This window comes from Propithecus coquereli, unplaced genomic scaffold (genome assembly GCF_000956105.1).
Source record: "Propithecus coquereli isolate 6110/MARCELLA unplaced genomic scaffold, Pcoq_1.0 Scaffold281, whole genome shotgun sequence".
Lineage (NCBI taxonomy): Eukaryota > Metazoa > Chordata > Mammalia > Primates > Indriidae > Propithecus > Propithecus coquereli.
The window spans coordinates 4,092,449-4,118,962 of record NW_012148408.1 but is presented as its reverse complement, the minus strand read 5'-3'; the positions used below and the strand labels follow the sequence as shown (position 1 = coordinate 4,118,962).

The window sequence follows — 26,514 nt, the reverse complement described above, 5'->3', positions numbered from 1 at the left end:
GGGCAGCCACCACTGCTGGATCCTTCCAGCTCCCCTGAGAGCCTGAATTTCAGCACTGCCTACTTCCTGCTTGCGATAGTTCATGAGCCATAGATCTGGCTTGTGCGATGAACCTCAATCGCAGTCAATCCGATTGCCCTACATAAGGTCTTGGTGTCCTCTAATACTAACCATAGCTAAATGTATTGGCTCTGTGCTAAGAAATGCATAATCTTCTTTTATCTCATTTAATCCTTTCCAGAGTGCTCTGTGATAGAGCCTGTTAGTATGCCCATTGTACAGACAGAGATACTGAGACTTGCCAGTCCCTTTTACATGCAACTGTGTAACTGGTGCTAATGGCATCCCTGCCTGACTTTGAACTGTTTTGCCACCAAGAGTCCCTCACTGTCCAGCCACGTGGGTGCAACCAGGGAATGGTGAGGTTTTGCAACTTCAAGGGGAGTCCTCAGTCTTTCTACATCTTGGAGTGATTCAGCTGCAACAAGAGGAGATTCTGGGATGACAAAGTGAGGCATTCTCTGCACTACTGTGCGTCCATGTATGATCTGAGAGAGAACCGTGGACGAGGAGTCTGGAGTGCTGGTTGGAGTCCCGGCTCAGCCACACCTGTTGCATAGCCCTAAGTAAATCCTTGAGCTTCCCTGGATTCAGTTTCCTCATCTGCCAAATTCCTACGGCCCTTCAGCACTGGCACGCGTGAGAACACAGGGGCGGAGAGCATTATCGCGGAGGGATGTGTGCGTGCGTGCAGATTAAGAATGGAGCTTACATTAAATGCCCGGCGCTGTGCAGGGAGCGTCGTGCTGCACGCGGATGTTCTGTGAAACAGCAGAGATGGGCTTTTCTGTTTGGATCTGTTTCTTCACATTTTCAATCTGCTCAGCTTTCCTTTCTGAGCCTTGTCCATGGCCAAATGCTGGACGGAACAGAAATCTCTACATGCTGGGCTGGAAAATGGGGCCAGAGGCAGGGAGATTCTGGGCAGGATGCGGGAAGCCACTCTTTTGGTCCAAGGGGAGCGCCGTCTCCATGGAGAGAGGAGAGAAGGCAGCTTCGTCCTTCTCCGCAGGGGAAACCGGCAGCCCAGCACCACCAGGGGTAACTTCCGCATCAAAGGAAGTTACTCGGTGGCCTAAAGAAGACCCCATCTCCCATGGGGTCCATGCTGCCTGCCACTCCTTTACCAGGGACAGAGTTTTTCTGTTTCTGAGATAGGGACTCATGTGCAAGTGTAATGTGTAGCAAGCCCAGAAAGAGCCATGCTTCCCAACTACCATTCCGTTAGGGATTTGGCTCCTTGGAGCTTCCTTCCCTTGGTAGCTAACACTTGACTTTCAAGGTCAGGTCAAGGGAAGCAGGGCTCCATCTGAGCTATACATGTAAAGGGATCTGCAGATACCAGAGCATCTGCTGAGAACGACCGGCCCCACGCTCTGCAATGGGAACTTCATTCAGTTTATTATATATTTAACAGTGACAGGACTTTATACTGTAAATAGAAGTAGAAATAGAAATGCTATTCGGCAGGGCCCTTGCAGTTTCTTTTCACTAAGAATTTGATGAGAACTTTTACAAGTGCAGCCGCTGAGACAATCTCTGTGCCAACTTGGTTTGAGTTCCTCTTCTGGGCTCTGCTGATCCTATGCACACCGGCGCCAGGCACAGTCCCCGCTCCCTGTGTGGGATTGGGGGTCTAATCCAGGCGGATCAGGAAGTGCTTTGTGGTTTTAGTTGCAAAGAGACGTAGCCTGGCAATCAAACAATGATTAAACGTGTCTCAATTCTTGACTTGTCTTTTGATGAAATGCAAAAGGTGGGTGTGCATTCTTAATTCAAAGAAAATCTCTTTAAAATCCTCTCATTTTTTGTTGCTCTTCTAAATAATCTCTTCCTAGAATAGGTATCATGCACTCCCAAGACTCTTTTAGCTCCCATGGCAGTCTCTCTCTTTCTCTCTCTTCCTCTCTCCCCATCTCTGTCTTCTCACTCTGCCTTTCCTCTCCCTTAGATCTCTATTATGTAGATCAAACACCTCTCAGACTTATTCTCTCCATTGCATCCCTTACCTGAATTCTGCATGAGAAATCTGCAATCAAAAATCCTCCTTCCGTGGCTGCCGGGGGCGGGAGAGTCAGGGATACTCACACGCGGGTAATCTTTGTCCCTGTTACAGTTACTTCCTGGTATCGGACCTTACTACTATTTACAGACTGTTCACTGTCTCTGCTAATACAATTGCTCAAAGGGCACTTTAGGTATAATCATTATCCATTGATTTTTTTTCTGAGGCTTTTATTCTCTCCAGTAAGTTCTGCCAAACACTCACTGGCCGCTGGCTCTATTTGTTAAACAAGGGAGAGCTTTGTTCTGTTTGGTTTTTCTCTAACCTGAGCTTCTGCCCACCCTTGGCACGGGACAAAGGGGATATTTTCTGCTACCCCTTTTAGGGAGCCGAGTCACTCCCTGGTTAGGATTGGAGCTGAAAATGGGTCCCCCCTTAGGAAGGAACGTGGGTGCCAGGGCACGTCCTGTGTCTCCATTAACAGCCCAGTCCGCCTCCCCAAGAAGGCACTGCTGGGGGCGGGGCAGATCCTCTTTGGGACTCTCACCACCTGTGAGGAGCAGGCTTACTCAGGGACACCAGGGAGGAACCTGACTGAAAATCACCTCACCCCGATGGGTGTAGGATGAGCATCCGAGACTTTTCTCAGAGGAGATTTTTGAAAAAGGTAGAAGAGTAAAAGGTTCTCAGGGTGAAGGGACCATGGAGTTCTGGAGAAAGGCCCAGAAAGGGAAGCTGTGGCTAAGAAGGTAAACAGCCTGATTTCGCGATTTCACTGAGTGCAGAGCCAGGAGAGGGGACGAAGTCGGAGTTCTGTCTGGTCATGTTTCTCAATGATGACTCTTCACTTGCTACCTGCCTTGCCAGCTCGCCAAGCGCTGCCACACCTATTTCCTGTCTCTTCAGCAGCCTGGCTCCTCCGGAGGGACTCTGTGTGAGAAGTGAGTCCAAACCTGCCCCTGCCTGTCACCCACTCAGCCTCACGTCCCTCCCTCCGCACACTCCTCCCGAACACCCTCTAGCCTGGGCCGGGTCTCCCCACCTGGGCTCCCAGGGTACCCTCTCCTCAGCTTCATGTCACTCATTAGGCTCTGGTCATGACCACCTGTCATTCTTTCGACTTGGGAGAAGGAGGCAGAAACGGGAAACAGGGTGTGTTGTCTAGCCCGTGACCACGGGGACAGCTGCAGCTCGGTCCTATGGGAAAATTCCAGGAAACATGCCTCAGGGGCTTTGCAACTGAAGAACAGGGAAGCACAGAAGTTCCCACTAACTCCCCATCCACCCTTGGTTGAAGGCAGCTCCAGGGCTACTTATCCTCGGGTACTTTCGGCCTGTTCTGTGTAGGGAGAAAATGTGCTTGGGCAGCCAGGAAAAAAGTCCCTCTGGCAGAGTCACAGCGGTTCTCAGTGAGCAGCCTTCGGGAGGTGAGCACAGGCAGGATCTGCTGTACCTGCTCCCTGTTCAATGGTGACTCCTGGAGCAGGGCCCTGGGTGCAACCTTGTGACCAGGACATAACTGTCTCAATAAATGCCAAAAAAGGTATGTGCTTCCAAACTAGGCTTTCATGCGTGCAAACAGGGGTTCTACTCGTTCATGTGACATCCTTGGCAGACAATACTCTCCAACCAAAGCACTGACAAAGTCATTTGACAAAGGCAGGGCTGAGCCGCCCTTCCTCCCTTCCTTCCTTCCTTCCTTCCTTCCTCCCTCCCTTCCTTCCTTCCTTCCTTCCTCCCTTTCTCCTTCCTTTCTCCCTTTCTCCTTCCTTCCTCCTTCCTTCCTCCCTTCTTCCTTCCTTCCTTCTTCCTTCCTTCCTCCTTTCTTCCTCCCTTGCTTCCTTTCTTCTTTCTTCCTTCCTTCCTCCTTCCTTCCTTCCTCCCTTCCTCCCTCCTTCCTTCCTTCCTTCCTTCTTTCTTCTTTCTTTCTTTCTTTAAATTGACAGATAAAATTGTATGTATTTATCACGTACAACATAATTTTTCGAAGTATATGTGTGTGCGTGGCTCTTAATAGCCACTGGAGTGAAGAGCAAAAGGAAACCTTACAAGCCCAAAATTCCACTGGAACTTGGGAAACAAGTTCCTACCCCAGCAAAAAGGTATTTGGTGTGAGTCCCTTCCTGATGCTAAAATTTTCCTCCCTGGTCCCTCTTTGTCCCATCTCCAAATCCACCCTTTGTGCGTGGACGTGAGGTGGGTGGGGAGCCGTAGAGGTACCCAGAGCAGCCGGAGGAGAAGGGGCCCAGGTGGCCCAGCTGCTTGTGGAGAAAGGATACTTCAGTGGCCAGTTCACTGCTTTGGGAGGGGCAGTGGGGAACAGACAGAGGGACAGGAGGGTAGGGAAAAAAAAAAAACAACAACAAACCCAGGACAAACCTGCTCCTTGCTGCCCCAGGCAGTTTTTAGTTGGTGGTCCAGCCTCTGCTTCTACCAGTGCATCATTTAGCCTCTGGCGCTAAGAGGAAAAAAAGGGAGCTTAGGAAAAAACATCTTGGATAGGGACAACAGCAGAAAAGGAAGAAGAGGGAGGAGGAGGAGAGGGAGGAGAAGGAATAGGAGGGAGAAAGCAGCTTTGCACATTGCGAAGGTTCTGTGGTCGGCCTGCAGGAGGGGCACACCTGTCTCTTTTCTCTCTTTCAAAGCTGGGGAGAATTGGACAGGTGCATGGTGTGTATACATATGTGTGCCTGTATTTACATGTGTGTGCTGCCGGTGTTACTGCCATGTGTCTGTAGCATTGTGAGCATGCGGTTTGAGCAGTTGCGGGTTGTCCTGGCCACTTGGTGTGTTGCTACACACGTGTGAGCTCATGTCAGTGCAAATCTGAGTGCCATGTATGTGTGTGTGTGTGTGTGTGTGTGTGTGTGTATCTAGGCGCAGACTTTGTAACCTGTTTGCTCCCTAGAAAGAAGCAGAGTGGATGAATGAGAAATCTTCCTTTAACTTCTCAGCCACAACAAGCAGCCCAGAGAGATGTTCCCCATAAATCTGGGTTCTGAGAAAGAAATCAGAGCCACCCTACAGAGGTGATAAAAGGAGGTTCAGGCGTGTTCCCAAGCTTGCCACCTGGACACTCGCTTTCAGACCAGCCAGGGAGAGTCCTGTTCAACACTCTCTATGGCAATGAGGTGGCCTAATAATGAAGTTTGGGGCCAGATGGCCTGACACATGGTAGGGTAATGAGAGGGACTTGAGGCCACCTTTTTCCCCCAAGGTACCACATACTCATTAGGAGAGGGGAAGTAAGAATACAGATGAGATTATTTTGTTTCATTTTAATGGTTATATCTTTTTTAAGTTAAGGATACCCTTGTAAACATTATAGCATTCCAGAAATGCACAACTTAAATTATTAAATTCTCCCATGCCCCATTAACAGTTTGACATTTTTTTTTCTGTACATTTTCTTTGCACATACTAGAATTCGGGATCTACACTAATGTGCATCTGTGCACATAACGTATCTGCATACATTTGCACATATACATATCATTGTTAGTTCTTACAGAAACAAAATAATACAATATTGGTCTGTGATTTGCTTGCTTCTCCAAACACCATTTCGTGGGTGTCAGTCCATGTCAGTTCATGTAAAATTGCACCCATCCATCATTGACATGACTGCGTGCTGTTTCTTTGTGTGGGTGGCTCTGATCTGTTTGTCTAGTCTCTCGATAATGGACTTCTGCTTTTCTAAGTTTTGCTGTTGCAGCAAGCTTTCTCGTGGGGTGCCTTTGCATACCCTCCTGTGACTCTCTCAGTAAGGTCATGGCGATGAAGTTCTGTCCCAATGGGGACCTGCCAGGAAGGGAGGGCTGGAGAACCGTGAGCTTCCAGTCCCCCCATTGCCAGTTCTTAGCTTCCCTATTAATATGCAGGGCAATTTCTCGTTCGCTGCCTCTGGTGCCTTTTCTCCACAGAGAGAGATGCTAAAAATAAATTCACCTGCCTCCTAGTCACTCTGTTTATTTAACCGTCTTTCTTAAGGATTCTCAGCATATCCATGGGGGTTTAAAAATACAGACTCCAACAATTTACCTGCAGAGCAGAAGATGAAATGCTGCCTCCCACTCTGGGCTTTCGCTGGTGCTGCTAGGATGTGCTCATGCCCCTACCCAGGTGGTAGTTCTAAGAGAAATAAACCAGCTAGCCTAAGAGCAGAGTGACTTGGGTAGAGTCCTAGCTACTCTGCCTCACAGCTGGGAGATATTGGTCAAGTAATCTGTTCAACCTAAAGTCCAGTTTCTGGAAAAGAGGATAATACTACCTAGAGTGTTAAATCCAACAAGGTATTTACAGTAATTAGCACAGCCTCTGAGATGTAGCAAGTGCTCACTAAATCTTAGCTACATTATTATTGTTATTGACCTACAAATACAGCAATTGTATCTGGTTCAACCTAATTCCATTATAGCCTTCCTTATCTCCCTAAATGGAATCACTGTATACTCAGTTGTTTGATTTAGAAACAGTGAGCTGGAGATGCAGTCCTAGGCTTGGATGACAAATATTCTTTTGTTTGTTTATAATATTTACTTCTTTCCCTGCTCACTGTATGCTTGTAAAATTTCTAATATTACAGAAATGTGTGACTTGGAATGCGTGAAATTCCCCGTGATTCTCTGTCCAAGATAACCATTCTTTGCCAAAATATATTCTCTATTTCCTTGTTTGCCATTTTGTTGACTGTTTCCCTCCTCCACACAGCCAAGCTCCAATTGCACAAAGATGATCAAAGTTTTCTTCTCATTGAATATCCAGCATCAAGCCTCGCAGGCTGGCATGTTGTAGGAAAGTAGTAGTAAATGCTTTTTTGAAGGAATAAGTTAATAATTATTATTAATGACTCAGGCGAAAGTTCTGATAAACCTGGGGAAAGGGCCAGACATGAACATGTTCACTGCAGCTGGACAGGGCAGGCCAGCAGAGGACGGGATCATCCTCTAGTTAGCCCCCAAGGAGAGGGATAGATCCAGCAGCCAGAATCAATTATGCTGACGTCTGGAGGCCAGACAGTAGATGACAGCCCTATGACACTGTCGGAATGTGGGCAGCATACTCAGGGAACTAGAGGTGGTGACAGTCATGTGTGCCCAGCAACAGGAAATCCAGGAGTAAGCTCAGCTCTGAAATCCAAGTGGATAGGAAGTCCGATTCTTGGGAAGTTGTCGCAGGGGTTCAGGAAGACAAGCTGTGGTCCAGCAGCACCCATAGGTGCTGGTGGGAGCCCAGAGAGCCCAGGGCAAAGGAAGGATCCAAGACATGAGTTAAGACCCAAGGAATGGGGCTGTGCAGAGAAAGTGGGCTTGGGAGCCATGAAGGAGGCAGGATCTCAGGGTCACTAGGCTAGAGCCAAGTGCCAGTAAAATATGCCTATTTATTTTAACCTCATCCTGTTAGACCCTACCCTGAGGATAAGCCTAGAACCTTTCCTAGCCCTCTCCTGCCTTAGACCAGGACTGGCTGAGATGCTATGAAATGGTGGTGGTGGGAGGTTGAGACAGAGGATGAGACCTGGGCACGGTGCTCCTGGCACAGTCCCTGTGCATGGGAGGGAGGGAACACACACCCTGCTTTCTGCTGGCCTTACTGGCGTATGCTAATGGCAGACACGGCAGGGGTAGGGTGCGTGGTGATGCAGGGGGTGAGCACATGAGCCGAGAGGCACTGGGGATGCCACCTCCAGCAGTCCTTCTGCCAACAGCCTTTGGCAGGGACTGGAGTGGGGCGATCTTGTGATGTTCATTTTCTAACCTGTCCTTCCTTGCTATCCTGGACTCCTGTGTCCCAGAGTCTACCCGTGAGCTGCCCTCTAGATTGTGTTCAGATGTCAGGGCTGCTGAGAGGAGCAGGTGGCCAGGTCTTTGTTGCACCCCAAAGGTGGGGAATTGCCCACACGAGAGCCTTTTCTGATCTCTGTAGTGGCCAGGAGAGCCATGGCAAGTCCCTGGGGCCCCAGGGGCTACTGGCTCAAAGCACTCCCGCGAGAACCAGGGTAACGCACTCTCAGGTGACACCCTGCAGACTTTGCCCTGGCCATACTTTGGAGAAGGGAGGTATCATTGAGGCAAAATTCTGATGCCTTGGCTCAGCCTTATGTGTCTAAGGAAGAGGGGCTTGTGCTGGTGCCCTGGTAGGGGAAGGCAAGGGGGAGCAGTAGGAAGAGAAGGGCTCCTGCATCTCCCTCAGCTAGGCTGGAATCCAAGGCTTTCTACTCATGCCCTGTAGACTCGGACAAGTTACTGAACCTCCCAGAGCCCCATCTATATTTGAACATTAAATTAGATCATGTGCAGAGAATGCCTAGCACAGTGTCATCTGCAAATAGAAAGCAAATGCAAAATAAAGGGCAGCTATTATTATTATTAGTGGTGGTGTTGTTGTGAGGTCAGAGATAAGCCTGGTCAGGGAAGAGATCAGAAAAGGCGCAAAGGGAGTTTCAAAGTCCGGGCCAAGCACTCCAGTGTTCCCCGGGGAAAGCAGCTTCCAGGTTCTTGGGGCTCAAGGTCAAGGGTTGGGGTGGGGTTGTGGGTATGACCTTCTGATTGGGCTCCAAAATGTGTGATTAGGGACACTGTTCCAACCTTGGGCTGCCCTGAGTGCCAGGGTGGGCAGTTCTTCCCCGTCTCCCAGCTGCTCATTGAACCTGAACCAGGAGAGAATTGTGTGTTCCCTCACCAACAACAACGACAGTCATAAGCATTATTATCATGATGTTTTGATGTATCAATATCATATTATTATTGTAGGTAAAATTATCTTATTATTATAAGTATTGCTATCCTTAAATGTACTTAGTCCATCATTTACCATGTTCCATGTACCAGGCAAGGGCTTTCCGTACATTATGACATGCGATTCTCACAAAAACCCTCTGTGGTATTATCATCTTCTGGATGAGAAAACTGAGACTCAGAGAGGTTAAGTGATTTTCCCAAGGCCACACAGCTAATAAGTGGCAGAACCAGGAACTGAACCCAGTTCTGTCTCCCAAGCCCACACTCGCAACCTCTGCCTTGCTGCCTCCTCTTCTCCGAGACCTGCGTGGTCAGCCCTGCTGTGAACCAATAACACAACCCCTTCCGAGCCCTTCCCCGTTCTTGAATCAGAGACTCTCAGACTTGGAAGCGACCTCAAGGTCATCTGTTCCTACACCATCCCCCCTCACCCTGCTCATCCAATATTTGAAAATGGTGGTCAAGTCCCCAGAAGACAACAGCCTTTCTTATCTGGATACAATAAAGAGCCCTCCCTGGAGAACAGACTCCACCCTGGAAGGCGATTCTCAGGTGTTCCCAAGTCCTCTTGCCTCCTGGGCTCTCAGACCTTGACCTCCCTGCTCACTCACCACCCCCACCATGGGCACCCTACCGCTCCCGGTGCCTTTAACTTCTGCCGTTGTCCTCCCTGCTGCTCAGCCTGGGTGCTAAGACCCTCCAGGCGTGATCCCCTTCCGTCTCCCCAACAGCATCTTGCAGCGGACACTATTCCTACCTCCATTTTACTGCTGAGGAAACTGAGACACGAAACAGTCACCGAACCTGCTGACGTGAAACCCTGGGGATGGGGGGATTCTCGCTCCAAAGCCCGTGCTGCCATCCGTGGGCTGCATTCTCTCCACGCATGTCTCAGTTCAGCCACTTTCTCTGTTTTTCCTTCGAACAGCTGAGATAGGTTGGCGTCAAAATCAATCCCTCCTTCCAAAAACAAACAAAAAAACAAAACACCCTAAAAACAGCACACCACGCTAAAGACTGAGGTAGAGCACAAAGGAAATACTTACAGAAAACACCGGCGGCATGAAGTAAGGTTGCCAAAGCACAGATTTCTGGTCCTTCAGAATTACTTCCTTGCCCCAGGGGCTGACGCCACTTCACGGCTCAGGGCCCTGGGCTCCCTCCCTCCTGCCACCATGTGGCAGTGCCACCTTGGGCCCTGCGTACAGAAATTGAGCGACCTCCCACCTGCTCTCTGCTCACCCAGGCTTCTTCTGCAACTGCACTCCAATCTGGGAGTCCTACTTCATCCACACTTGTTCACTTAGTCATTCAATAAATATTTATTAGCAGGTAAGAATTTAAAGAATAGTCTCATTCTTTCTGTGAGATGGGACCTTACACATCAGCCTTTGATTTTATATTTATTATCCATAGATCTACTCAGTGCAAAACCAGTTTTGAACCCAAGAGATGATGCTAGTTATGATAATGATGATAAGAATAAAGACAATAACTAATGCTTGCTGAGCGTGCACCACGGGCCAGGCAGTGCAGCTAAACACTGCCTGAATTGTCACATTTGGTTCTTTCAATAACCCAGGGAAGGAGGCACTGTTATCGTTACCATTTTACAGATGAGGAAACAGCCTCAGAACGTTAAGTTGCTAACATTACACAGCAAGGAGCATCAGGGCCGGGATTTGGACACCAGAGCCTGAGCTCTTGACCACTGTACTGTAGCGTGTCATAGAGAGCTGAGCAGGGGACATCAGTGCACTAAAGTCTGCAAGTCAGACATCTCCATGGGGCACACACAAGTGGGGGTCCTTTCTCCCAGGAGGACAGGGAAGGGGGGCAGGGAAAGGCTTCGTGGAGTTGGCACACGTGGGCTGGTAGTGCTCAGGGGTAGCTGAGCAGGTGGTCACTGCATAGACGGGAGCAGAGGGTCACTCCAGGCAGAGGGACAGTGTGAGCCAGGACCCAGAGGAGTGGCACAGCCTGGCTTTTTTGGGAACTGTCAGCATGTGGCCGACGTCCGTGGGGTGGGCAAGGGAGGAACTGATGGGTGAAGAGGCTGGAGATTGTCAGGAATGAGATCCCAAAGGCCCCACAGATGACAGGGAGCCCCAGAGGGACTGAGAGCAGAGGAAAAAGGTGACCAGATGCAAATTGTAGAAATTTGGGAGCCTGGGTGAAGGGTGGTGGGTGGGAGGGGTGGGGGCTGGTGGACCAAGGAGGACCTGATTCCATAAAAGGCTCAACAGGGCAACCACACCCTAACCACAGGAATGGATAAATATCAGCAGGGCCCCCAAACCTTGAACAAGCCCCTTCCCCACTTTGCTGAGCCTCTTGATACTGCAGCGGAGAAATACAAAATCCCCAGCTCTGCAGCCTTGCTACGGGGACCTGGCTCCTTTCTCTGGGGTGCTACCGAAGGCCAGGCCTTGCTGACAGGGCCACTCTGCTGTCCTGGAAGTTAGTCTGAGGCCACTGAGCAGTGCCCCATTGCTTTTCAAGTGCTGAATGGACCTCAGCTCATGAAGTTCAGCTCTAAAGGGCCCTGGCTGCGATGCCCTCCCTCTGGCATCCTTTAGCCCTCCCATTGCTCCTAGGGAAATACTGACTATCTTCTTCCATGTAACCACCTGGGAGTCACCAGTCAAGGATCCAATCACCTCCCTTATTATATAGACAATACTTGTATTAATACAACCCCAAATATGCCACTTGGTCAGCATTAGCTTTCTAACGTATCTATTTTTACAGATATTTTATAAAAACAGAAGAGCCCTGTGATTTCCATCAGGTTCCTCCAATTAGGACAGCTGTGCATTGGCCTGGAAATTGACTGGAAACTCTCCCGCTGGTGTGAAATGTCAGCCACTTCAGACAATTCCTAAATGCCTTCTAATTTTAAGCCTAATCGTTCTTCTCTAATAGTCCATCCAGGGAGACTCCGGACCTTGACCAAACAGAAAAGTGGAAGAAAAACTGGCAGAGATCAGGCAGGAGGCAGGATGAGGCCAGAGAATCATTCTCTGGCTGCAGAAGCAGGTTCCTGGGATGGGAGCCGGGGTGCCGGGAGAGCCCATGCACTTGGTCAGACAGAACTAGTGGACGCAGTGCGATGCAAGCAGATACTGGTGACACGGTGCCCGATCCAGTGGGCAGGCTGTTTAAGAGGGTCTGGATGAAGGCAACTGTGACTCCCAGGAGGTCAGCCCCACCCAGAGCCGAGAGGACTTTGGGCAGGGTGCGTGCCTGCATCTGTGCCTTTATTCACTCTCACTTTGCCAAGCACACCCCACATGCAGCAGGCACTATGCCGGGCACGGTGCAGTGTTAAGAGCACAGGATTTGGTGTCAGGCCACCTGGAAGTCAAACGCAGCCTGGTCTCTTGCTAGAAGGTGAATGCTGGTGTTGATAAGTTCCTTAATCTCTTTGACTTGAGTCCCCTTCTATTAAATGGAGGTAATAATTGTATCAGCCTCAGAGGGCTATTATGGGGATTAAGTATGACAACAGGTGTTGACAGTGCTTAACAGGCATGGGCACGGGCTAAACATTGACGAAAATGGTTATTATCATTATCAGCCTGGGATGCAAACAGGAACGGAACAGGATTCCTTGCCCTTAAAAAGCCAGATGGATAGGGCTCCCACTCCAACAGCACCCAACAGCAAACCGGGGGGCACGTGGAGGCAATGGAAGCCAACTCCGACTAGATCCCCATGGAAGGAGCTGGACAGACCTGCGGGCATCCGGGGCCACCCTGGCCAATCAGGGGGAAGATTAGCATCCTTTCCCTCCTTTGGTCCCCGTCGGGGTGGTCCCAGCCACCTGTGCAGGCCTGCCCATAGTACAAGAGGCCTCTCTGCTCACATGCAAGCTGGAGACGGAGCCTGAGAAGTCGCTTAATACTGGTGTGTAGCGGACGAGGCCCATTAGAGACAGCTCAGTGGCTGAGGCTGAGCAGCTTATCTCGGCTCCCCAGTGGAACCAAATCAAATCCACAAAAAATATTAGGTTTTCAAATCAAAAAGGCAAAGCATGTTGAGTAAACCAGCCGCCGGCAGCAGACAGCTAATTGGTTTGTGTCTGTCAGAAAACATTGAACTTAACAGAGATCAGGAAGCACTGAGCAGAGCCTCACCTTCTGGGGTTGGGGGACCTACCCAGAGTTCATCACACTGCCCCCCACAGCACCGCCAGCACCCCAGGCCCGCTGATTCTTGCCGTTGGGAGGAAACGTTGCATGAGCAGAAGGAGCGGTAGCAGGAGGGAGCTGGAGTTTAGCTCCTCCCCTAGTCAGACCACAGACCTGCCCCTGTGCCCCCGTGTGCCAAGTATTCATCTGAGAAGTACTTACTGAGTGGCTACTCTGTGCTGGGTATCAAAGACAGAGGGATAGATATGGCCCCCAAACTCTGTCTTCACAGTTTAGTATTGGGGTTATGCGGTGGGGAACCGATAGCCTTCTGATTTCAAGATTGTTCCTTTTTAAGCACCACAGTAGACAATAAAAGCTTCATCTTTCTCTGCTGCACCCCTTTTAATCAAAAGATTTGTTCTGTAAAATTTACATTCAGTCAAAAGGCCACACTCAAGGATCTGGAAGGCCATATGCGGCTCCAAGGCTGCAGGTTCTCCACCCCGAAGTGGAGATTTGTATCCAGTGAAACAGTATCTCCAGAGAAGACATGCTTGTGTCTCTATGGGGGAGTCAGGAATCCTCAGATGCCCCCCAGAGGGCGAGCAGACTTGTTCCAGCAGAACAGCAAGGGAGGGCATTGCAGGAAGAGAGCACGTTTCCTTCACAGACAGAGGTGCGTGTGCGAGAACGCAGCGTGCGTTGCTACCTCTGGGTGTGTCTCCCTCCAAACCCGCTCCTGGGCAAGCAAGGAGTTTCTTAAGTAGATCTTTTCCTCTGCTGCTACATCCCTGTGGATGCACCATAAACATTGACATTTCTCCAGAGCAGGATGTTTTTTAAAAAATATTTTAGATGAATGCCAGGCCAGGCTGCATGAAATGTCATGGTGACTTTCCAAAGAGACCTGCCAGGAGCTAGGGTGAGTAAAAATAGCCACTGCTCAGTGCGGATGTGAAGAGAGTAAAGATCACAGATAGAAGAGTTTATTTGTTTTTAAAATAATTATTTCTAAGTGGTTCTGGGCCTAAAGAATGCGTCAGACTGGCAGGCAAGAAAGCAGAAGGTCTGTGTCTGACACCAGGGAGAGAAGGCAGAGGAAGGAAGCAGATGGAAAGGTGGGGGGCAGGGCCTCGGATTCCAGCCCCAGCCAAGCACGCCTTAAAACTGGGGAAATCGCTCTAGGATTGTGAGCCTCAGTTTCCCCACCTGGAGTACAGAAAGAGAGGGAAAAGCATAGCTAGGGAATGGTCTACATGTGACTACATCCTGAGAGCGAAAAAGAAGCACTAAAGGGCAAACACAGATAGAGAAATGAACAAGGATGATGCTAGTGTTCGGTCACAGGAAAAATAAGCACCATGGACAGTTCCAGGCCGCCCTAGCTCTGCTCTTCATAGCTGCTCACCTGGGTTGGCCCTGTCACTTTATCACCATAAGATATTACAAGAGGAGTCCCAGATACACACATAGAGTTGGAATCAGAGCACTCTGGGAGCCAGTGCCAGCCCTGGAGTCATCATTTGCCAGAAGTATAATCCTGAAGTTGCTTAACTTCTCTAAGGTTAGGTTGCCTTCATCTGTAAAATGGGGAGAGCTGCTACCCTCGGGCTTGTTGCGAGGGCTCAGTGAGCCATGAAACCAAGCACTCACCAAGACATCTGCTTCTTGGTGGACACTAAATAAATGACCACATGAAAAAGTCCAGCAATGAACTACCAGCGCCAGAGGCCCCAACTTGTCTTGGCTCTCACTTTTGGGAAGGAAAATCCTGACTCTAATGTAAGCCAATGACTGAGTTAAGTGAGTGTGTTTGCCAAATGTGAAAACAATGACATTGTACGGCAATTTTCAGCTCAGGTTGATGGCATGGTCGGTATGTGTGCAGCCAGATTTTGGAAGGAAGGAAGCAAATATTTATTGAACATATGCCATTTGTCAGACTGTTATTAAATACCTTTACATATGTTATTTCATTTAAGTCTTAGAACAACCCTATAAAGTGAAAATACCTACCTCCCTTCCATCTTTTTTTCAAAACCAGTGAGGGACCATCAGAGAGATAAAGAAATTTGCCTAATGTCACATGGCTCATTTGCCATTCTGACTCCAGACAGTCTGACAGCAAAACCTATGTTCTTTCCCCTGAAAAAATGTTGTGTCTATAAAACTGGACCTGATATATAATAGAAAGGTTGAATTTAGCCACATTTTGCACTCAGCTTTCAACTTGCTTCTCTCTCTCTGTTTACTACTTTGTGTCTTTTCCTTAACTGTAATTAGTTTGTTTATCCCATAAAAAACCTTGACTTAATCCTAAAGCCCAGTCCCCACAGAAGATTCTTTACACGTTCCTTTGCCCTGACTTCTCCATCCGGAAGAATTCCACTCTGCCCTTCAAGGTTTAACTCAAATGTCAACTGCTCCACAAAGCTTTTCAGTAATCTTTTAAGCTCCCACAGCACTTGGTACACATCTTCTACTTATCCTTCCATCTCAGATACCTAGCACCATGTCAGGCACTTAGTAGGACCCCGAGGAGCATTTATTAAAGGAAGAAAGGGAGAGAAATGCTTCAGTAGCAATAAGAGTTATGGCAATGATGATAACCATCATAACACCAGCAGCCAACTTATTGTGACGCATGACAGTTCAGGCTCTGTTTTAAGCGCTTCATGTATCATCTCATTTCATACTCACAGTATCATCCCAATTTAACATAGTAAATTCCTTGTTTAAAGTCACACAGCTGATTAAAATACTTTTAGGAGATTTAGAAGACAAGTCTAAAAGATTTAGAAGTCTTTTGGTAGAAGACCTAATTAGTAGAAAATTAGTAGAAGATAATCAGAAAAAGTTTGAACCCTAGCATTTTGGTGACAGAGCTGTCCAGGAACTACATCTCTGTGCTCTTCAGAAAACTGCAGGGGAAAGAACGTGAGTCCAGCATCTGACACACTGACCCAAGGCACAGCCTTGCCAGGTATTAGCTCTGTGGCTTAGGTGTTAGCCGTGTTAACTTGCTACGTGTACACTTCCTTGTCTAGGCAGTGGAGTCAACCCCGCCCACTCTGATATGTTGTGCAGAGGATGCGTCCATCAGAATGGACCGGCACACACTGGGGTTTAACAAGCACTGGCTCCCCAATTTCTCCACAACGGACCCTGTACATCTGCTACTCCTCGCGACTCTCCATTCTATTTTGGGAAGAGGGGTCTGCCTTAGACATTCACAGTATCCTGCTCATTTATTCATCTGGTAAATATTTACTAATCAGCTATTACACGACAGGCACTGTTGTGGGTGTTGAAGGTATAGTGGTAAATTAAATAGACAAGGTCTGGACTGCCATAGCACTTATATCCTGTTATATTACTTAAGTTATAGCTTATGTCACTATTATAACTAACGGAGAAACACATGAACGTGCCAAGACCAAGAGGCTGTAAAACAAGGTGAGGTGGCGGGGATGGCTGTGGTCATGCCACGCTGGGGAGAGGGGCTCGGAAAGGACTCTGGCGGGTGGCATTTTGGCTCAGCCTGGAGGGAGAAGGGGCCAGCCTCAGGAAGACCTGGAGGAAGAGTGTTCCTGGAAGAAGGAACAGCAAGGATAAAGAGGCGGGATAAGTGTGTGCTTCAAGAAAAGAAAGGTGGGCCACGAGTGATGGCGGAAGGGGATGGGCTCAGAGAGCCTGGGCGGGCTGGTTGTGAAGGGTCCAGGAGCCACCGGCATGGGCGTGGGTGTGATTCACAGGGTGGATGAAAGGTGAGAATGAATTGGAGGAGCCGTTAGAGGAGCACTTCCCCCAGTCTCACTGAGCATCGCAGTCTGACTCCGTTCAAATAGATGTCTTCCGTTAAAAATCATCTTTGCTGCCGCATAAGAAACAAGAAGGCTACAGATAAAACCATCGTCTTGAAAATGTTTTCTGAATTATTTTCTGAGAGATGTAAGAAATCAATCTTTCTACAAAAAAAAAATGGCAAAGTTGCTAATTTTATGAGAAGACTCTAAAATAAGGATGATTTCACTTCTCACAGGCTGTCACTAGATTCCATCCAAGACTTTGCCAGATTCAAAAAACACTGTATGAGACGATACCAGACCCCTGTGGTTAATACAGACAAGTGGAATTTCTTGACAGGAGATTTTGATTATGCAGAGGAGTCCAACACAGGTTGCCTGAGTTAAAATAAAAAGAATTGCTGAAATGAAGGGCAGTGGAGAGCCGGAGGAGCTTTGCCATCAACTGCGTGCTGTGGCTGGTGAGCTTCAGTTTCCTCATGTTGTCCTGCATGTGGCTGGTTGGCTGCATTAATAGAGGTTTAGTATGGAAAATGCGGGAGTTGATCTTTCCTTCTGCTCTTCTTTGATCCATCCCTACTCAGACATTTTCCAATATTCCATAAGTTTTTTAGTTTTTTGACAAACTAAATTAAAAGTTGTGTATGAAAGTATTGCACTTTTCCATTTTTAACAAGTGGATTAAAAATTCCACAGAAACTTTTCTGTCAGGGGATTTGAAAGCAGATCAGAGCAACATTCTTTCTCTGTTTTTTCAGGATACACATGTGAAAACTTTTATAGGAGAAACACATAATTTTTGGCAATAAAGTCCCGTAACAATGGCAACATTTCCAAACATCCATTTTTCCAAGCGCTCTCTCCGTAGCATGTCTTTCTTTTGAGACACGATTGCTCTCTCGTGTGCTGTTAAAATGTCAGCTCTACCTCAAAGGGACGGATTAAGTGTGCATTCTTTTTTTTTTTCAGAAAGTATCTACTAGGCGGCATACTCCTGACAGCTACATGTCATCACAGAAAAGATCACCAAATTTGGAAGGCTTGTGTTTCCTTAAAAGAATAATATGTAGCTCTGCTTTATCATCTGTTTTCAGTACTCACTATGACACAATCACAGAGACTGAGCTACAAGAGATGTTCTGGTCACTTTCCTTCCGTTACAAAGCATCTTAATGATGGAGTGTATTTTCAAGCTCTTGTTTTTATAAACGTAAGCACACTGACGGCACCCGGGGCCTTTTATTTAGTGCTTGCTTCCATTTCTTAGTGCAAGCGCTCGCCTGCGATTGTGAGTGATTCAGTGGATTCGTGCTCTCTCTCCGACCTTTCCCCGAATCCTTTTCTATTATAATCAAAGCAGCACCCACATCAGAGGTTACAATTCCACCTTTTTCCCTCCTAGAACATTGGGTTTCTTTTAAACGAAGTCATTTATTTTTGAAAATATAACTTTTCTGGTACGTATCATTTTTAGGTGCTTAAAAAAAGTAACTCTTCGCATTTTGAAGTTGAATAGTATTGAAATCACTATTGAGTACAAATGAAATTATTATTAAGGCCAAATTACCATTATTATTGACATTATTATTGAAACTGTGTTTTAAAAAAACATATATTTACAGATAAGTTCGACTCCTCTATCTATACTTTCATTGAAGTTCATGTATATAGCAAACCTTGTACCCTACATATTTTGTTCTAATAATTTTTTCTTCTGATCTTCAGTGCTGTTTTCTATGTTTTATTGTCTGCCATACATTATTTCAGCTACACGGTGTAATGAGATCCTAGGAGAAGGAAGAGGAAGGTTCAAGGAAAAATTTACACAGGAGATGTTTGGGGCCTAGGGTTTGCAGGATGACTAGGGGTTTGCAGAACAGACAATAAAAGGAGAATGTCTGTGGGGTGGGAACAGCATGTGTAAAAGCCAGGCTCATGAGACAGCCTGGTGTACTTGAAGAACTCCAAGTAGCTCGGCACACATGGGGCTTATTAATAAAATATTTTGGCATTGGTGACAGGGGCTCAGAAAGCAGGAAAAGACAAACCTGGAGAGACAGCAGCCAGGGCCAGATCACGAGAGGCCAGTTACACTGTGCCAAGGAGTTCAGACTTGATTACAGAGCCAACGGGAGCCACGGAAGGTGAGGAAGGCATGTCGTCATTTCCACAGCATAAGTGGCAGTGTTCAGACACACAGAGAGGAGGAGAAAGAATGCAAATGTCTTCCAGGGCCGATACCACAATGGCACTGCATCGAAAAAAAAAAAAAAACAGATCTTAAATTATAAGTTATTATTTATTTCCTTCCTATGGCCTTTGCATTTTATGTTGGCTTTAGACACATTCTCTGCTACTAATACAACAGACCATCTCAGAGTGAGCTGCTGAGACATACACTTGACTGCATCAAGGGGGCTGCAGAGTTAGTTAATAACAAGGAGAACTGAATAACCACTATGAATCCCAGTCAATTGCAGTAGAAGCAGAATATGGGTAGGGCGGTGGCCTACATTCCTGCGGATGGGTAACTAGGTGTGATTTCTGTATAATCAGCTGTGGGTCTGACAAGGAGGTTGCTAGTCTCTCTTATGGACAGCATGAGGATACATTTTCTCAAAAAGAAACTCTGCAAAGATGACAAAAATAGCAATTCCCTTCTCGTGTAGAAAGCTGAACAGCTTAGAACATACGATAAGCTTGTGCAGACATCAGAACAAATATTTTTGTCCTCTTTTGTAGATGAAAAAACTACATGGTTTTCCCAGGGTCACATGGATTGTCAGCAGAAGAGAAAGGTGGAGTTTAAATCCAGGAAATTAAATTCTAAGCCCAGGGTGCTTTCTACTTTACTACTTTGTAGGGAATATCTGATGTATTCGCAAATGTTAGGTCAGGAAACAGAAGCCACTTTAGGTATTTTAAATAGGAAGGTATTTAATATAGGGAACTAGAGGCTTACACAACACTTGTAAGGGCTGAGGAAAGAGGTCAGGGATGCTTTGCTGTATTTCAGAAAATGTGGGAATGAAAAATCACAAGTAAGCTACTACATATCTCAATGCTTGTAGGAGGATGTCCCAAAGCCCCTGGCAAAAACCCCATCTACTGTCTGGTGGAGGCCACACTTGTGCCCACACAGCTGCTGCCAGAGAATAGTATCTTCTGTTTTTCCATCTCAGAAATCTCAAACCAAGTGCCTCCCCTTGGCAGAAGCTCACTAATCGCTGGCAAGGCAGTGTGGGAAATGTAGTCTCCAGGCTTCTAGCCCCTGAGTTTCGGGCATTGCTTTTAGAAAAGCAGAGATGATACCGAGTATGAACAGAAAATAGCCAGCATGCCCAGTTATTAGCTAGAATCATAGCTGAGATGAGGAGAATCAAAGTGACTCAACTGGGTTGTTAAAACTAACTATGGATTTGTCTAGAGGAAACTGAGACACAGGGAGTTCAAGTGACATGCTGACATCACAGTTGTACGTGCGGAGTCAGAATTGACACTGAAGTTGTCTGGCTCCAAAGTCCAAGTTCGGAAATGCCAAGGCATGCCACATTAAACTGTGGCTTCGTGGATGCATGGAGCGTATACACTGGAAGATGCTGCTCACCAGCACCTCTTAGAATCGGCCTCCATGCCTGTTCTCCATACAGGGCTCCCTCTTTTGAATGTGGCTGGTACCTGGTCCCCCTCCCCTAAATCCTTTCTCATTTGGAAGGAGAAGAAGTCCAGAGCTCTCGGACCCAGAGAAGATGGGGCTGAGATGAGAAACTGGGGTGACCCTCATGTCTGCACAGTATGGACTCCCTTGCCAAAGCAAGTGCTCCTGCAGTCGCTGCTGACAGCTGGTGGTAACAGACTCTGTAGGGCCAAGACCTGCTAATGCATTTTGTCACTTTGAAGAGTTCCTCCAATTACATGTGCTGGTCAGAGGCCAGAGTTTAAAATGTGTTGCAGTGTACACTACTAATCTCTTTTGTAAACTCAGGTAGTACAGGCTGATGAGATGTCAGCTGGAAAGGATCTCTGAGAGCGTGGTCTGTGACTCTACCTCCTTCATTCACTGGAATCCTGCATGTAGGAGGGCAGGGGACATGACTTCGCCCAGGTTATGCCCCCAACAGTGGCAAAGTTCTAGGGCTAGTAATGTATGAGGATAAGCTGTCTACAGCTTGGTTTCATTGTTTTATTTTAAAGGCATTCTCCGTAGACCCTGAAAATCCAGAAGACGCAGGCTCACGTGGGTCTTTCTATTGATTTTCAGAAGTAGGAATACATTTGTACTAGTCAGTCAAAATACACCTTCTGGCCTACCTACCATGTGTTTCCTGTGGCCAAGGTTCTTGGGAACTCAATGAAATTAGGGGTGTTCATGATCTTGTGATATTGGAATGGAAACTGTAGCTTTTTAGCAGTGGGAGCCCCTTGAGTTAACCTCAGAAGTTTCCATTTTCAAAGGTCTATCATATAAGTGTTCTGGTTTTAACTTCAACTTGGTGCCCACAATTTGCCATTTTTCTCCTGAAATTATCTTCCCTCTTAAAAAGTTCTAAGGAATCATCTTTCTTGGGTGGAGCAAGGGGAGTTTAACAGATTTTTTAAAATGATAACACTAAATTTTGGTGAAAGAGCAAGGAAATAATAAACTCTCCTATACTGCTTGTTCAAATGGAAAAATTTGGCAATGTACGTCAAAAGCTTTGAAACTTGCCATATTGTTGGATGTATTATTTCTGTAGTTAGAGATGGCCACAAAGTTTTATGTACAAGATTGACTGTTGCAGTATTACTTATGATGGGAAAAGTTGGAAAAAAATATCAAATATTCAACAGATATATCAGTATTTATCTAAATACTGATACATCCATACAAGGGAAAGAAAACTTTAATAATAATCAAATAATAGCATATATAGCTCTTCCTTTTTGCCAGCTTAACTTGTAATTAATGTATATGAAATACAACAACCCTATGAGGTGGATGCTATTATTATGCTCATTTTACAGATGGCAAAATTGAGGCCCTGAGGATAAAAGTGACTTGCCCATAATTCCCACAGCTAGTATGTGGCAGAGTTGAGACATAAACCCAGGCTGTCTGGTTCAAGAATCCATACTATTAACCATTATGCTACACTTGCTCTGGAAGAATATCTACTTACTTCGGTGAATGTGTGTAAGTACATGTGGATACATATATAAAAGGACTAGACCTCTATACACCGACATGGAGACTAGACGGTAGATTGCAAGCAATCTTCTTTACACTTTTCTGTATTTTTCAAGTTCACTTCAAGGGCATTTTTTTAATAAGAAAAATATTTAGTGCATGCATTTATGTAAAGAAATAATGCAAGATGTGATGTCATCTAGCCCCTTATCCAATGCAGAAATCCATTTATGTGCCATCTCAACAAGGAATTACTCGACCTTTACTTGAACTGCTCTGTTGACAAGGAGCTCATGGGTCTGGCTGTGCAGGGTTGGCTCGGTCTAAAGAAGGAGGAGGAGGTAAGCTTGGTAGAGCCTAACCCATAAGATAGGGAACCAGTTAAGGGATTTGGGGCAGAAGTTTAGGGATGCTGAGACCATCAATGGGTAGCTTGATGAGGTACAGCTCCAACTTAAGGTGATAAAGCCCCCAGAACACTACATTGTTTTCTGTCTCATTTATTTCCCAGCCTGTTATGAAATAGTTCGTTCAAGAAAGAGGTTTCTAGTGGATAATAATGAGGACAACCACCTTTAAAGAACTCACCATGATGAGAACATGCCCTTTTTCAACTACAAAATTCACAAAGATTGAAACCCGGTGGGGCTCAGGATGTAGAGCATTCTCCTATACTGCTGGTGGAAATTCAAAATGATGCAACCTTGGATAGGGCAATTTGGCAATATTTGTCAAATGCGTTCCATTGAACCTAATGATCCCATTGCTAGGAACCTACCTGGCAAGCATTAAATACAAGCACAGGAATATTCATTACAGTCATTACGGCATTGATCGTGGTTGAAAAAATAAACAAAGAAATGACATTAGAAGCAAAGTGTCCCTTGATTAAAGCCATGTTAAATAAATTATGGTACCACCATATGGTGGAATACTTGGGAAACATTAAGTAGTATGAGAGAGACCTGCCAGTACTGATGTGGGAAGATCTTGATGCTGGATTAGGAAGTGATGAAAAGCAAACTACAAAACAGAATGTTAAATACAGAAGACTATCCATGTAGCTATGGATATGAGAGTATACACATGTTGTTCCCCAAAGAAAATACAAGGAACTGTTCACATACTGTTTAAACTAGCCACCTGTGCAGAGGGACTGAATAGTGAAGAGAGACAATCTCATTTTCATTTTGTATCTATTTGTTTGAATGCTCTACTAGGTATTACTGTTATTTAAAAAATAAAAGCAGAGGCTATACGGGAAATTGCAGTCAATCTTTTTTGTTAGTTTTCTACCTCTCTATGCTAAAATAACACACACACACACCCCTAGTAATTGTTGTTTTATTTTTTAAGCATAACAGAGACTGTTCCCCCAAGGCTCTCTGGTAACCTCTCTCCCTCCTCAGAGCCAAGCACAGGATGTGTCTGCACTGGCTCCTCCTGGGTCCTGCCTGTGCTGTCTGCCCAGTTGGTCCCATTAACTCTCTTGGCCTGTGAGTCAATGAATGAGCCCAGATAAGGAACATAACAGAAGATGGACTTACCCAGGAAGCCAGGGCAACAGCAGTGTATTCACCAGGACATGCTGGATCATGCTGTAATTGCACACAGATCCCAAATCTTAGGAACTTGACAATACAGACGTTTATTTCTTGCTCATGACACAGTCTGATGCGGTTGTGCTCCTCTCCTCCATATGGTGACTCAGGGATTGAGGCTGCTCCAGCTGTGGGTCTGCCCTCTTGTGGCTTCAAGGTTGTCCTGGCATTATCTAAGCGGGCAAAGGGGTAGGCATGAGGAATACTTACCCACCTCAGCCTGAAAATGACACATGTCACCTCCGTGCATATTCTAACACCAGTATATGTCCAACCTAACTGCAAGGGAGGTTTGGAAGTGTAGAGCAGCACAGGGATATTGGTGACCACTGACCAAGGATACTCTCTGCTCCAATCAGGAAACCCAGAGCAGGCACCCCTCTGTGCAGTGAGATGTATGGGGCAGGAAAGGAAGGCTTGCTCCCAGCTATCTTCCTCAGTGCCCAGCCAGCATCCCCAAAATGTCCTCTCCCCATTCCTCCATCTCTCCAAGGCCTTGCAGAACATCGATTCATTGTTCTGAGTTCTTCACTCCCTTCTTGTAATGGAACTACCCATACAAGCCCTTTGTGATGATCAACTTTATGTGTCAACTCGACTGGGCCATGGAGTGACCCGGTCAAACACTATTGGCCAAACATTACTCTGAGTGTGTATGGGAGGGTGTGTCTGCATGAGATCAATCAGCAGACCGAGTAGAGCAGATTCCCTCCCTATTGTGGGTGGGTCTCAATCAACCTGTTAAGGATTGAATAGAATAAAAACTGAGAAAGAAAGAATTCTTTCTCTCAGCCTGTCTTCAAGCCGGGACATCAATCTCCTGCCTTCAGACTTGGGCTGGGACTGGAATTCAGACCATTAGTTTTCCTGGTCCTCAGGCCTTTGCACTTGGACTTTGGCTCTCCTGGGTCTTCAGCTTCCTGACTGCACATCTTAGACTTTCCAGCCTACATCACTTCATAAGCTTATTCCTTATGGTAAATAAGTGTGTGTGTGTGTGTGTGTGTGTGTGTGTGTGTGTGTGTGTGTGTGTTGGTTCTGTTCACCTGGAGAACCCAGACTAACGCACCATTTGCAACTGCACTGCTTCCCACTGGAGCAGCCAGAGAATAAGTCTCCACCCCACTGAGTTGGCCTTGGTCATGTGACTTTCTTAGGGCAATGGAGTGTTAGTGGACACCATAGGAGCAGAGCTTCTGCGTGTGTTTGCATAATTTAGCTTGACGCCTTGTGCACCTGTGATTGCCATGAGGAGATCATGCTACAGATGGCCGCTGCCCCAGCAGACTGGGCTCCGGAATAAGGACACATTCAGCCAACTTGAATCTGCCTTGGCCTGGACTCCAGCTTGACCCAGCCTAGCAAAGCCCAAATCAGCCAACCTCAGTCAACCTACAGACCAGCGAGCATGAAAATAATTACTGTTGTAAGCCACTGGATTCTAAGGTTTTTGTTATCAGTAAGAATGGATCTGGAGCCCCATTAGAATGCTAACTTCGAAGAAGCGTGGAACACACAAAGCCTGGGTCCTGGGGCTATCGAAGGTCATCTTAGGGAGGGGCAATCTGGAGCCCAGAGACGGAGGGTCTTGTGCCTGAGGCCACGGAGCACAGACCAGAGCCCCAGTCTCCAGAGCCCAAACAGTATTTTTTCAGAGCCAGACGTCCACCATCCAGCAAGGGGAGGGCTCTGAGGCCTAGAGATGCTGGTTCTGATTCGGGCAGGAGAGAGGGAAAGAGAAGGAGAGCAGGCAGGGGCTGGAAGGGCTGGAACAGCTGGTCAGGACAGCAGAGGCTACCAGTGGGGTTGTGGGAGTGCAGAGATCTAAGCAGCGTTCTCTCACCTCCCTGATCAGCTGAAGTCTGGGGATTGGGCAATTTGTGGATCCCTGCTCAGCTACCACCCCAATTCCCAGAAACCATTCTGATGGTAAACCTGATTCCTGGATACCTGGTGAAAATGCTGATTTCTCAGGCACCATTTGTATAATGTGCCTTCCAATTGCTCCCTGCCCTTTGCTTTTGATGTATGTTGTTGTATTGTTATATCCAAAATATTTAAAAAAAAAATCTTGGAACACTAGGGAAAGTAGGGAAAGGAGCCCAGGGTAAGAGGTAAATGGGACAGGAGGAACAGGCCTCTGCTTCTTTTGTGACCTGAGGCACATCCAGATGTGTGTGTGTGTGTGTGCGCGCGCGCGTGAGCTCGTAGAAAGGCTTCTGTTGGGTGGGGTTGACGGGGGCGGTGTTTGACCTGATGCCAGAGGGTGAGTGTCCAAGGAAGAAACAGGTGGCGATCAGGATGAAAGGAATCCCGGCAGAAGAACCTGCATATATGAAGGAACGTCCTTCGGGTGCTCAGGGAACTGGAGGGAGGACCAAGTGACGGAGGCTCAGAGAGCAAGGGAGAGAGGACAAGGTCACGAGGGGATTTGAGCAGGCACAGGCAGAGAGTCTGTGGTTTATCCAAGTGCACTGGGAAGCCGTTGATGTCTCTTAAGCAGAGGATTGACATGATCCAGTTTTACCTCATACAAAGATAAATTTGGCAGCGCTGAGAAAAGTGGGTTGGAGGGAATCAAAGGGGAAATATTTTCAAATTCTATTGTTTAGGTTCAGATGGGAGATAATGGTGGTTAAGCCACAGACGTCTCGGAGGTGATAGAAGTACGCAGGGTCAGGATGGGTCTGTGGCAGGAAGATATTTGTGAAGGGTTTGCCTGTGTCCCTCCCCATTGGGACAGCCCAGACCTGAGACACCTGTTGCTTTAGCAGACTTGCCAGGGTGGGACTAGAGGATAATGACATCATATCCTCAGTCTTGGGATTAAAGAGCCAAGATCCAGGTACACCATAGAAAGACTTAGGAGGAAATAAAACTAGGCTGAACCAGGCCGGGTACAGGGAGAACAAATGCAGCCATAGTAAGGAAGTTTATAATACTAGTGAGGGCTCTGTATCCATTATATGCCCATTTAAGTCAGAGAGGCAAGGGGAGCA

General features: G+C 46.9%; 1 protein-coding gene across 1 annotated transcript in view; it reads left to right on the top strand.

Annotated features, from left to right (window-relative positions):
• The window catches only part of ASIC2 (acid sensing (proton gated) ion channel 2), a 1,009,922-nt gene that overhangs the window by 452,768 nt on the left and 530,640 nt on the right, over window positions 1-26,514 (top strand). The window lies entirely within an intron of this gene.